Source organism: Bos indicus x Bos taurus, chromosome 16, assembly GCF_003369695.1.
Source record: "Bos indicus x Bos taurus breed Angus x Brahman F1 hybrid chromosome 16, Bos_hybrid_MaternalHap_v2.0, whole genome shotgun sequence".
In the NCBI taxonomy this organism is placed as follows: Eukaryota; Metazoa; Chordata; class Mammalia; order Artiodactyla; family Bovidae; genus Bos; species Bos indicus x Bos taurus.
Genome location: NC_040091.1, coordinates 43,615,627 through 43,628,989, shown reverse-complemented (window position 1 = coordinate 43,628,989; position 13,363 = coordinate 43,615,627). Strand labels below are relative to the sequence as shown.

The window sequence follows — 13,363 nt, the reverse complement described above, 5'->3', positions numbered from 1 at the left end:
GGCTTCAGTTCAGTCCCTGGTTGGGAAACTAGTTTCCACATCCTGCAGCTAAAGATCCCACATGCCCCAACAAAGACCTGGGGCAGCCAAATAAATAAAATATGTACTTTTTAAAAAAGAAAGAAATGGTGGTGGACAGATCCCTCAGGGCCCATGAGGGTGGCTTCCTGGTGCTCAGGCCCTAATGCCATCTTCTCCCCTTGGGTGTGGATGGGACCTGGGACTTCTGATTGCGAGAAGAGGACTAAGGTGGTGGATCATGGATCTTAAAAGTGCCTTCACACCATCTGGGTTCTGGGATGCCCTGCAGTCTTTCCCACATTGTGGGGGTGGGGGAAGCAGCAGAGTGATCACAGCTGCAGACTGAGTCATGCTACCTGCACTCAAGCCATAACCACACTTGTGCCAGGGAGGTAAACCCTGCTAAGCCTCAGTTTCCCCATATGTAAAATGGGTACAACAGTAGCTTCCTCACAGCCTTGCTGTAAGGATTAAATAAGGTAATCTTTGAAAAGTGCTTCGCACAGCATCTGGCATGCAGTAAGCACTCAACAAATGTTTGCTATTGGTGCATTACTTATTCACCTCTGTTGTCCTGGCTGGACCGTAAAGTCCACGTGGGCAGCAATGGTCTGTCTTGCCCGCTGTGGCACATAGCCTTGAACATGGGGTGGATCACAGAGTACGTGTGAACCATGCCATCCTCTGTGAGGCAGGCAGGACGGGAATGTTTTTATTCCAAGAAAGTGAGTTGAGAGATGTTAAATTCTTGCCCCAAAGCACCGAGGAAATGGAGGGTAAAACAAGGACCGTCTGGATCCCAAACAATGTTCTTTCTATTTCTCCACCGCCTTCAGCACGCCTTCTAACAAAGTTAATTTGACACATATTTAAGGATAAGTGCTAGCCTCTAGTACAGTAATTAGGCTTAAATGGAAACAATTCACATAAATGAACATAATTAGCACTGTGTGTACACACTCGAGTTTGCATTTCTGGAAGTGTTTGGGAGAAGGTGTGATTCTCTAGTAAAGAGGAGAGACTGAGAGGCTAGGAAGGGTTTGCTGTCCTTTTTTTTTTTAAATTTGGTGTAGGAGGATGTGGCTGAGGAGTGGCATGAAGGGAAGTTTCTGAAGTATTCTGGGGTTAAATGGCTTTTGAGGGGATGGGACAGTCCTCAGTGTGGGGGCCAAGGTGGTGGTGGGGTTTCTGGAGACATATCAGGCCCCAAGGTGCAGGCTCGATCTGAAATATTACTCTGGGTCCGTCCTCCCTTCTCCCCTGCTAAAAATCTACCACAGCTGCCCGCTTACCCTAGCAGGGTCTCTCTACATCCCAGCCCACATTCCTCCACTGGCTCGGCCCCTGATCAGGGAGGTGGGCGTTAGTGGCAAGAAGACAGCCAGGTGGTCCCTAGGGGAAGGAAATTCAACACAGACCCCCAACCAGCTGTTTCTCTGCACATTATGAAAAAGTGTTTCTCTGCATCTCCAGGTTGGAGGCAAGGGCTTTGAATTTGCTTGGGGTTTGGGCAGGTAATTCTGGGAACCACCACTCGCCTTGCGGTGATCCCGGGGGAGGAACTGCTCTGTGGCTGATGTCATGGGCCAGGTTTAAACCTGCTTCACCCCATCACGGGTGGTGGGTTTCCTAATCAAAGGGGGTTACAACGGCAGTAGTCACCCACTTTCAAGTCTAGTTTAAATAATTTTGTTGTGAGATGATGTGACAACCTCAGAAAATGTTTTAACGTCAGGTTTAGGAATCAATTCGGCTCAAGTCAACTAACACCCCTCCTCCAGTGTGGACGTCCCTCCCCCACTACAGTCAGGCCAGCTCTTTCGCCTCTGGATGGAACCTCCCTTTCCTCCGCCCACTTTCCCATCTACTGAGTGTCGAAACTCCACTTTCCTCATAGGAAGCTGCGATCAGCCTGGGGCTGATCTGCCAAGTGGAGGATGGGCCAGTCCAGAGGAGGTGATGGCAATTGGGCAGGAGCTGCCCAGACTGGTGCTAAGCTGAGGCAGGGAGGCCGGTAGCAGTGACTCAGCATCACTGGCAGGAAGGGACAAGACGAGCATCAAATGACGGGGCAGTAGAGGTCAGGACTAGACTGGTTGACCATAGACGCCATTTATGGGAGCTGCTGGAGCTCGGTTACCGCTCCAGTGCGTGTGTGCTAAGTCGCTTCAGTCATGTCCAACTCTTTATGACTACGGACTGTAGCCCCCGGGGCTCCTCTGTCCATGGGATTTCCCAGGCAAGAATACTGGAGTGGGTTGCCACGCCCTTCTCCAGGGGATCTTCCCCACTCAGGGATCGAACCCTCATCTCTTACGTCTCCTGCACTGGCAGGCGGGTGCTTTACCACTAGCGCCACCTGGGAAGCCCATTACCACCTGCCCACAGCCAAGGATATAAAGGATATGGGAGCAGAGAGTATTCTTTCTGCATCCACCCAAGGCATTCTGCTCCACTTAAATCTCTGCAACACTAGTTAACAACAACAAAAAGGAAAGCAGCGATTTTGGGGAAGGGGAAGAAAGGGATATCTGCAATGCAAAAATCTAACAAACAAAAAACTTCAAAAACCTCACTACATTCTATCAGTGTAGAGGAAGTTTCTTCTGATTTAGTCAAAGATTAAACATGCTTGATACCTAACAGCCCCCACAGTGCCCTGCTGCATGGCTGATGTACATTATCTAATTGATTTTACACTGTGAAGTAGGTCCTAACACAAGCTCAGCTTTACAGATGAGGAACCAAAACCCAGGCAGGTTAAGCTGTATTTGCAGATTCACGCAGCCAATGACAGAGATGGGCCTGGCAGGCAAGTCCTTGACTAAAATGCCATGAGCTTCATGGACTTTGGGGTCCCAGGGGGAACTGAGGTGCCTTTGAAAGGAGAGAAAAGATCCATACTTGCTAATGGACTGCAGCATCTGGCAGCGTTTGCATGGCATCTACAGCCAGACCCTGAATGGGAGCGGACACCCAAGGTCAGCCATCCAAAGCTTTCACTCCTAAGGACTCTTTTGTCATTGAAACTGGGATTTAAAGTAGTTCTTACCAGTCCTCCTGACTAACACACACATCAGCCCTGGTGGTCGGACAGCCTAAAACAAAATGATGCCGATTCTGTGGGTGCTAGAGCCAGGACTCTCTTCCTCAGGGTGTCTCTGTATTCTTCCTGTGAGACACAGGCAACCCCGACAGCAAAGGCCACCACTGCAGACTCGGCAGGAACTGCTAGAGAGCTCTGGGGGAGCCTACACCCACACCACTCCCTAGGGACCTAAATTCCGAGGTCCTTGTCGCTTTTCAGCAATTAAAAAGGATGATCAGTGATTCCCTGGTGGCTCAGTGGTACAGAATCCCCGTGCCAGTGCAGGGGACACAGGTTCGATTCCTGGTCCAGGACGGTTCCACATGCTCCGGAGCAACTAAGCCTGTGCACCACCACTACTGAGCCCACACCCTAGAGCCCGGGAGCTCCAAGTACTGAAGCCCAAGCATCCTAAAGCCTGTGTTTCACCACTGCAATGAGAAGCCAGAGCACAGCAACCAGAGAGTAGTCCCCACTCTGCGACCAGAGAAAGCACTCACGTAACAGCAAAGACCCAGGACAGCCAAAAAAAAAAACCAGGATCATAACAGATAACCAACAAGGACCTACCGCATAGCACAGGGAACTGTACTTAATGTTTTGTAATAACCTATAAGGGAAAAGAATCTGAAAATACATATATATATGTACAAATGAATCACTTTGCTGTACACTTGAAACTACCACAACACTGTAAATCAACTATACTTCAATCAAAATGAAACCAAAAAAAATATTGCCAAGATTGATATCAAAACAACAAAAATGAAGATCCTGATCTCCTCGACCTATCTACCCCACAGAGACCAGAGGATGTACTGTCAGGCACTGTACTGTGGCTGGGTGGCGGGAGGGGGCCTGGTTACCCAAGATCTGGCCAGGTGGAGGCCTGGGGACAGAGACAGGGCATGGGGACAGGCTCTCTGTCCTCCAGCCACCCTTGGGGGGCAAAGAGCTTCAGCCAATTCCACCCCACCCACCCCTTTCATAAGAACTCTCCACCCAGTCTAACTATGCCATAACTGCATCAGACTCCTAAATATGTCTCATGGATTCCTAATTTTGCTAATGCCATTCCCTTCAATTTACTTTTCCCTCTCCGCAGAATCCTGGCTGCTCTCCCAGGCTCAGATCATATCCCTTCCACTTCCACAGACTGCCTTGGTGTCTCCCCAGCCCTGTGAGTCCCATTTAAAATCCTGTTACATCCCCCGCTGGGCCTTTAGGTACTCAGCACTGCACAGCAGTCCTACGACATTTCATGTGTCTATCCACCCAACAAACATTTATCAAGCATGTGCCATATTGTTCTGTCACTTCCCTTGTCCATTCTCTCTCCATCTCCCAAGGTGACTCCTTTACCTCTTCTCAAGCTCTCCCCCAAGCCTCCCCAAACCCCCCTCAGCAACCTCACCCAGTCTCAAGGTATTAGGTAGTCACTAAGATTCCCCTGCCCTAAACTCTCTCCTATGCTCCAGCTGCCAGCATCAATACCATCTCCACTCGGGTGTCTAACAGATGACCTACTGTAGCCAGATCAGAAGCTTGTAGCCTGTGCCTCCCAGTTCTCCCCGCCTCCATAAATGATTCACCCATCTGTGCAAGCCACAAACTTCAGTCATTTTCGTCTCTTTTTTCCCTGCCCATCCTCCCTTGTCCATCCAGCTACAGACTCAGTTGACTCTACCTTCAACAGCTATGGCCTCTATCCCCTCTGGGCTACAGGCCTCCTGCAGCCACTGTGGTCTCTAGCAGGACCAAGGAATCGCCTCTAGTAGGTACTCCCTAGCTGCCACTCCTGTGTATGTTCTCTACACAGCAGCCTGAGCCATTGTTTCAAAACATAAGATCATGATATTTGTAGCTCAAAACCCTCCAAAGGCTGGGGAACATCACCCTTTGGATTTCATTCTAAATTCTCAGCCCTGCCCAACTTAAACAGTTACCACTCACCTCCAGCCTCTCTGGCTTCCTTGTAAATTTCTCAAACGCACCTTTGCACTTGCTGACCCTCCCACCTAAAAAACGCTCCCCTCACTTCACTGACTTAACCTCACCCTCCCAGGGAAACAACACCCCTCCCAGCACTTCACCCTCCAACTCCTTCACAGCATTTATCATGACCTAACATTATTTGAAATATTTATTTTGTTCATTTATTGCCTCTTTCTTCCATCAGATCAGCTGCGCCACCAAAGCAAGGGTCTGCCTGTCTGGCTCATGGGGGTATTCTCAGTGTTAGATGATGCAGGCACACAGCAAGGATTCAATAATATTTGCTGAATGAGTGAATGAATGGGTGCTGACAAGTCATTTTCTTGTTGCCTACTTTTGACCTCCTCTAACCCGAGGCTTGAGCAGCCTCTAACCAGGGGCAGCATTTTGCACATGCTTTCATTTTCCTGTACCTGCTAGCCCAGGGCCCAGTTACAAGGGCAGGTTCAGGGCTGGGGAAGACCTGCTTGTACCATCAACGGTAAGTGCTGCCTGGCTTGCGGTGGAGAGAAGGACCCGAAGCCAGTCTAGGTTTAGCATCATTGATTTGTGATGGGTGCCAAGGGGTGGGGCGTAAAAGTGCAGTTCTTGGGGACACCCAGCCTGGTAACCAAGGGGTTCTTGGGGCCAGAGAAAGATGGATTGGCAGGTGGAGCAGGACTGCCCTGGCCAGTCCTCAAGGTTGGGAAGCTCAGGAAACAAGCCACTAACCCACAGGGCAGCTGATGCCAGTGGCCTCAGGGCACCAGCCAATGTCCCCATCAGCTCTCTGCTCTTGGATAGATCTTCAAGGGGAATAACAGGGAGTACAGGAGAACCCCCTCCTCCCTAGGCCTCCCATTTCAGCCACTGCCATACAGAGGCTCAGGGGAGCGGCCATTGTCGTGGAGGTCTCTCAGATCTGGGGGCAGAGGCAGAACTGGCCCCACATACCTCACAGGGAGCCATTTTGCCTTCCTGACACGATTTCTGGCCACAAGAGCTCCACAGGCACTTATCCAGGACGCCCAGCCACTTCCTGCTGCAGGAGACCAGCGAGGGTGTATGGGGGCCTGGGGGCGCTAACGCCCTGGGCCTGTCTGCCCAGCACGCGGTCCCTTTGCTCCCTGTGCCCCAGCAGCACAGAAACCGTGAAGCACTGGCAGGTCCCCTATGAGGTGCCAGCCTCATCCACCTAAACTAAGGGTGGGCGTCCAAGCATGGCTCCTGTGCCTACCAGGAAGGTGAACTAACTACCGGAAGTGCCATCCTGACCCGGAAGTGCCATCCTGACCTGCGGCCCCAAGCCTGGACAGCGTTTCCACCAGCTGGGGGTGGGGTGGGGGTGGGGTGGGGGTGGGGGTGGGGGTGGGGAGTAAGGAGAGACTGGGATGGGGAGGAGAAGGAAGACAACCCTCCGGACTGGAAGTTTGAAATCCTCTCTTTAAAACACGAACTGGCGGGCTGGACTTCTTATATAACACTCCTTTAGTGACTGAAGCACTTGTCACAACCACCTTGGGGACCTAGCTTCAATGTCCCCACTTTCAGGAAGTCAAGGTATTTGCTCAGATAGCACGTGGCTGAGCAGCGGCAGTAAAATCAGAATCCCCATTTCCACTCTTAGACCAGTGAGCCCTCCTGCACCCACGACGGAGACTGAGGAGGAGAAAAATAACCAGCCATGCAAAACCCCAAAAAAAAAAAAAAAAATCCTTTCAAGATTATGAAATCAAAGAGCATTTTGTTGTTTCTTGGACGTTCTTCTTACTACTCTGAGGCCGCACAATTCAACAGACATCTCTTTATTGTTGTTAAAGTACTTGCTCTATCTCCTGCCTCTGTTACTAACTTTCACACCAACCGAGAACGCAAGCGTTTACCTGGGCTCCATCCTTGGACGGCGAACGGGTCGCGCAGGCTTCCGGCCTCCTCCTCCCTGGGGTTTGGTTCCAAGGCTCCCGCAAAATCTCGAAATCACCCCGGATCGGCGCGGCCACCGAGGGAAGCAGCCCGGCTCTGAACAAGCCCAGGCAAGCCCAGGCAGAGCCCGCTTCGCGGTCCTTCCTCCTGCGCGAACCACCCGGCCCCGGGGCGAGAGACGCGTCTCTCTGGCCCCAGATCCGTGGAGTCGTCTCTCTCCAGAGGACCGGGCGCTGGCCCTCTCCTCCACCTGAGAAGGAAAAGGGAGCAGGTAAGGGCGCGGAGGGGCGGGTGGGGGCGGCGCCAGCCCTCAGGGAACGGGGCGGGAGCGCGGCAACCACCCGAGTCACGTCGGGGTGGGGTGTGCTCTAGGACAGAAGACCGGGGTGCCGCGGCGGGGCGCGCTGCCGGGGCACCGAGCGCGCTCCGCCGTGGAGCCGGTCCCCCACAGGCATCGGGTCCCGGCCCCTCCACCGCTGCCGCCTGCGGGGACTGGTGCGTCCTCTGCGACAGCGCGGACAGCGCGGCGCCCCTCGTCTCCTCCCGGGGCGCGCTCCCGGAGCCGACGACCGGACTCCACGGCCATCGCGACTCTTCCGGGAGCTTCTCGCCGCTCCGCGGCGGGACCGAAGCCCAGGCGGGCCGAGGGTGGCCTGTAAGAAAGCAAACGAAACCATGGGGCCCGCTCGCCGCAATGCCCAACCCGCGGGCCTCAACCCCAGGAAGAGGGAAGGAGAAACCGCGTCCCGAGCGCGGATGAGGGAGGTGTCCCAGGTCTGGACCTGTCGTGTCCGGGACATAGCCAGCCTAGAAAGCAGGGAAGGACCTAACAGCCCCGATTCGAGGAGCCGGGGAAGGACTTCTAGCGCCAGAATCAGACACCCGGCAGGGGCCACCGCCCGCCGGCGCCCCGCCCCCACTCACCGCGCCCCCAAGTTCCGGCGCTGCTTGCCGCCGAGGTGGCTCGGCTCGCGCGTTCAGGGACGCAGAGGCGGGTGGTGGTCATCGCCGAGATGCGGCGCTGGAGCGTTGGGCGCGCCGGGCGGGACCGTGCGGGGGCAGGGTTCGGCTGAGCCGAGGGGCCGGGTGCAGCCCCCAGCATCTGCCTTACAGGTACCCGGAGGCACAGATGCGGACGCGGCGAGGCGCCGGGCAGCCCGTGAGGTGGTGAGGTACGCGCCTCCCTTTCCTCGCGGTTTCTACACTGCCCTGCGCATGTCGCGGGACGCCCCTGGGGTTGATGGGGACACATGTGCAGCGGTGGCCCCGAAGACGCCCTTCTCAGTTGTGGGGAGGGGACTCCCCAGCCACCACCCTGCCTCCAGCCACCATAGATCCTACCCAATCCGACCAGGGACCCTTGGGAGACAAACTGCCCTGCGGCCCTCACGGCCTGGTATGAAGGGAAGAGGAGTTACCCAGGCCTCCCCCTGCAAGAGTTCTGCGCTCAGGGCTGTTGCTTCCTCCGAGGCAAACCCTCTTAGCAAACTCACACTTGGCGGTACTCTGCACGTGATGCACCGAGACCCTGCAGGAACTTGTTTCCTCCACAGGGACACAACTGAAGGACTAGGGTCTTCTTGGCCCCATGAGACACCTGCATCTTGCACTGGGAGAAGTTGGTCCTTGGCGGGAAGTGGCTGCTGCCCCAAGCATGTCATCACATGCACACTGCGGGGAGCAAGTGAGGCCAGCTGTGAGCTGACCCCATTTGACAGATGACAGTCCCTAGCTCACAGGGATGAGTCTGCATGGAGCCCACGTTCCCAGCCTTTTCCAAGGATTCTAGAAAAGTCCCAGAGAAGGAAAGAGCCGGTCAGAATGCCCAGATGCACTGGATAGCTACCTTTCCCCACATGGGCAGTGGGGCAGAGGACCATTTCCCACCCACCCTCCCCCCAGGGTGGCCATCACTGTACGGTAGCTTGAGTGGGGAAGGTCTTTGCAGATCCTCAAAGATTCAGGAGGATTTAATGAGGCCAAGGCTTCCCTTGTGGCTCAAACAGTAAAGAGTCTGTCTCCCATGCAGCAGACCCGTGTTTGATCCCTGGGTCGGAAAGATCCCCTGGAGAAGGGAATGGCAACCCACTCCAGTATCCTTGCCTGGAGAATCCCATGGACAGAGGAGCATGGTGGGCTATACGATCCATGGGGTCACAAAGACTGAGCAAGTAACACTTTCTTTTCAATGAGGTCAGTGGCTCTGGAGGTGGCACAGGCGACAGAAGGGAAAAGCTGGTTCTAATTCTGATTCTGTGTGTGACCTCGGGGAATAATAATAATAAAGCTAACTCACACTGAGTGCTCAGTGTGCCAGAAAGAAAGTAAGTGAAGTCGCTTAGTCTTGTCTGACTCTTTGTGACCCCATGGACTGTAGCCTTCCAGGCTCCTCCGTCTATGGGATTTTCCAGACAAGAAAATCCCATAGATGGATTGTCATTTCCTTCTCCAGGGGATGGCTTCCCTGGTGGCTCTGTCTGCCTGCAGTGCGGGAGACACTGTGTGCCAGGCATCAACCTAAATCCACCCTAGATAATAATCTCTTTAAATTCTCTACACAGTCCTGTGAGATACATACCAGTACTACCCCATTTCCAGGTGAGAAAGCTGAGGACCAGAAAGGTAAAACTTGGCCACCATCACGAGGGGGAGAATGAAGTGGAACCAGGACCCATATTCATTCCTTTCTGACTCCCAAGCCTCACTCCTTAAGCAGCTGCATCTGGCCTCAATTTGGCAAATTGCTTAGCCTCTCCACACCTTGGTGTTCTTGTGTGTACAAGAACAGCATCAGGCTCACGGTATGGACTCAATATATGTTGGTGGAATGAATGAACGACCCCCACACCCCTCAAGGTGGTTGTAAAGACTGTAGTAAATGGAGTTGCTGCACACAGCAGGCACTTCATCAGCTTACCTAAGGAACCTCTGGAGCCCTGGGCCCAAGGAAGCTATAGTTCCCTGCTCCACACTTATGGACGTTTGGGAGCATTTCCAGCTGAGACCTCCACCCTCACTGGTCCTTTCTTCTCCCTTTCCTTTCAGAGCCACCGAAACGCCTTGACCTGGGCGGCTGACAGATGAAGGAGTACATTTGGGAGACTCCAGACTCCGGTAACTAGAGGACTTGAAATAAGATTTATATCCACTTTTCCATTCAGAGGCCAAACCACATTCAGGCCTCTTTTTTTCCCCCCTTAATCATGTTTGTGTAAGTGAGGACTGGTTTATAAAGGCATCTCCATATGTCAGTCTGTCTCACCAAGGGTGTTCAGCCCATCTGTATTTCCCCTAGAATTCATCCCATACCCAGATGCAGATGTACACACACCCCTGACTAGCAAGCAAGGGCACTATAGAGAAAGGGGGCTACAGAGGTAGCATGCACAAGCTTCAGTTCATGGCCCCCACCCAGACACAGCTTCAAAACAGTGCACTCGGGAGGCATTCATGTCTTGAATTTAACCACAGAAGCCCAAGAAGTCCTACTTCCGAATCAGCCTATGAGGTTGATCTTGTCCAAAAATGTGAATTTAAAAAAAAAAAAAAAGGCTAGGGACTTCCCTGGTGGTCCAGTGGCTAAGACTCCATGCTGCCAGTGCTTAGGACCCGAGTTTAATCGCTGGTCAGGGAACTAGATCCCACATGCTGAAACCAAAGATCCTGCATGCCGCAACTAAGAACCGACAAAGCCAAATAAATAAATATTTTAAAAAATTAAATGTAAAAAAGGATAGTGATATCCTAGGATTACATCACACTGATGGTTGCACAATTTTGTGAATCTAGTCTCCCTCCATATCTAAGTGGGGGTCAGTTCCAGGGCCCTCTTAAGATCCTCAAATTTGAAGATGCTCATGGTAAAGAACCCGCCTACCAATGCAGGAGACCTAAGAGACTCAGGTTCGATCCCTGGGTTGGGAAGATTTCCTGGAGAAGGAAATGGCAACCCACTCCAATATTCTTGCTTAGACAATCCCATGAACAGAGGAGCCTGGCAGGCTACAGTCCATAGGGCCACAAATAGTCAGACATGACTGAAGTGACTCAGCACACACGCAAGTTCCTTACATAAAATAAGGTAATATTATATTTAAATATAACCTATGCACAGTCTACTGTATCCTTTAAATCATCTCTAGATCACTCATAACACCTGATGCAATATAAATACAATGTAAATAAGTATAGCATTGTGTCAGTCACTCAGTTGTTTCTGACTCTGGGTGATCCCACGGACTGTAGCCTGCTAGGCTCCTCTGTTCATGGAATTCTCCAGGCAAGAATACTGGATTGGGTAGCCATTTAAGTTTAACGTAAATGATAGGTAAATAGTTGCTGGCCATTGGCAAATTCAAGTTTTGCGTTTTGGAACTTTCTGGAAATAGTTTCTTTTAATTTTTTTCAGTCAACTGTCAGTGAAATTCATGCAACTGATATGGATACAGAACCCATGGATACAGAGGGGTGACTGTATACTGGAACCCACCAAACTGTACTTTTAAGTGGTGAAATTTACGGCGTGTAAGTTATATCTCAGTAGAGGGAAAAAAGGGGGGCACCATTCTTCCTAGTGGCCCAAAATAAATGGCATGAACCCAGCAGGTTTCTGAAAGCCCCATAACTCTTTTTTCTTTTTTTACTCCAGCACGCTTGATAAATGCTAACTCCCCTGACTCAGAAGATTCCTTGGTGGTCCAGTGGTTAAGACTTTGTGTTCCACTGCAGGGGTTGTGGGTTTGATACCTGGTTGGGGAACTGTGATCCCGTATGCCACAGGAAACCATAAAAAGAAATAAATAAATTGGGCCAAGATACAAAAGAAAATCTAATCCTGGTGTAGGTAACACAAGAGAATCGGGCATCCTGTGGCTGTTCTGCCTGGACACTGGCAGGTACTGACAAGTCCAAAGCAGCCTGTCTTTTATGCCCTCGAAGACAGGACTGTGGTGACACGGGGTCTGAGACTGGACCCTGCAGAAGAAAGGGGGCTTGGTGGTGGGGAGGACTTGCCTATTGCAACCCTGCATCTGTGAATGACAGATGTTGCTGCCATATTGGTAAACAAGGATGCTGCAACCTTCAAGCCACCACATTACCAGCCACACAGACCATAAGCCCTGAGGGAACTCAGGATGGAGGCAGGAAGCACCCACTCCCCAGCTAGAAGTCAGCCGCTGCAGCCACCGCCAGGGGGTACCCTGAGGAGACTCAGGATGAGAAAACACGGTATTCTGGCCCAGAGAGCAGAGGGTATACCAAGGAATGACGTCAGCAAGCCCAGACTTTTGCAACTTTCCCATGCATAGACAAGCGCTAAATTCCTTAACTTGAAATGTCTGGTGTTCTTTAACAGTAAGGTAGCTCAGTGGTAAAGAATCCGACTGCCAGTGCATGAGACAAGGATTCGATCCTTGGGTTGGGAAGATCCCTGGAGGAAGGCATGGCAACCCACTCCAGTATTGCCTGGGGAATTCCATGGACAGAGGAGCCTGGAAGGCTACAGTCCATTGGGTCGCAAAAGAGTCGGACATGACTGAACAACTCAACAACAACAATAGCAGCAATATTTTGATGTTCTGACTACTTGGTCTTTGTTGCAGAAACTCCTAGGTATCCTGGCTCCTGGCTTGCCTCTTTGGAGCAGTCCCACAGGGCTATCTGAGAGGTTATGTCCTGGGCTTAAGTTCTTTAAAGATGTCCGCCAAATAAAACAAAACTCTCAGCTCTGAGGTCGTGCTTTTTTTTTTTCAGTTGATATATCGGAAAGTCATTTGGTGGGCCCATGGTGGATGGGCCAGTGTGGGGACCTATGTGTAACCTGTGGGGGTGCTCCAGGGAGCCTGCCTAGCCCTTGCAAAGCCCTTGTGTCAGCAAGCACACTCTTCAAAACCCCACTTCTGAATAAGGAAGCGCAACTTGACTTGTTGGGTTGGTGAAGAAATCTCCACTGAATTAAAAATAGCAAATAAATGTAAGAAGTCAAAATGCTGTACAAAGGGGAGAATTACTTTAAGTGTTTACTCATGGCTATGCTGACTGGGCATTTTAACTAAATACAGCTTTACATTTCTCCAGCTCCTAAAGTTGCCCCGTGGCTTGTGCATCAAATTCACCTTTTTTTCTAATTGAGGACAGAGAGAGGTCTAATTATTCTTAGGAGATAGCCCTATGGAGCAGTTGATTGATTGATAGATCAAGCACTTTATTTCTTTTTTAGTTTTTTTTTTGGGCTGTGCTGCATGGCTTGCAGGATCTTAGTTTCCCCAACCAGGGATCGAACCTGGGCCTCCTGCAGTGGAAGCACAGAGTTCTACCCACTGGAAAGTGAAAGTGAAAGTCACTCAGTTGTGTCCG

The 13,363-nt window shown here is 51.6% G+C and overlaps 1 long non-coding RNA gene across 2 annotated transcripts; it reads left to right on the top strand.

The window, feature by feature from the left end:
- Nucleotides 1-7,068: 7,068 nt before the first annotated feature.
- On the top strand, nt 7,069-12,738 carry LOC113906608. 2 transcript variants are annotated; one of them, XR_003514937.1, is made up of 5 exons: nt 7,069-7,277; nt 8,120-8,178; nt 10,052-10,120; nt 11,415-11,530; nt 11,655-12,738. It is a non-coding gene; the product is annotated as an uncharacterized LOC113906608 (long non-coding RNA). The 2 variants fall into 2 exon arrangements; XR_003514938.1 differs by lacking the exon at nt 11,415-11,530.
- Nucleotides 12,739-13,363: the final 625 nt, after the last annotated feature.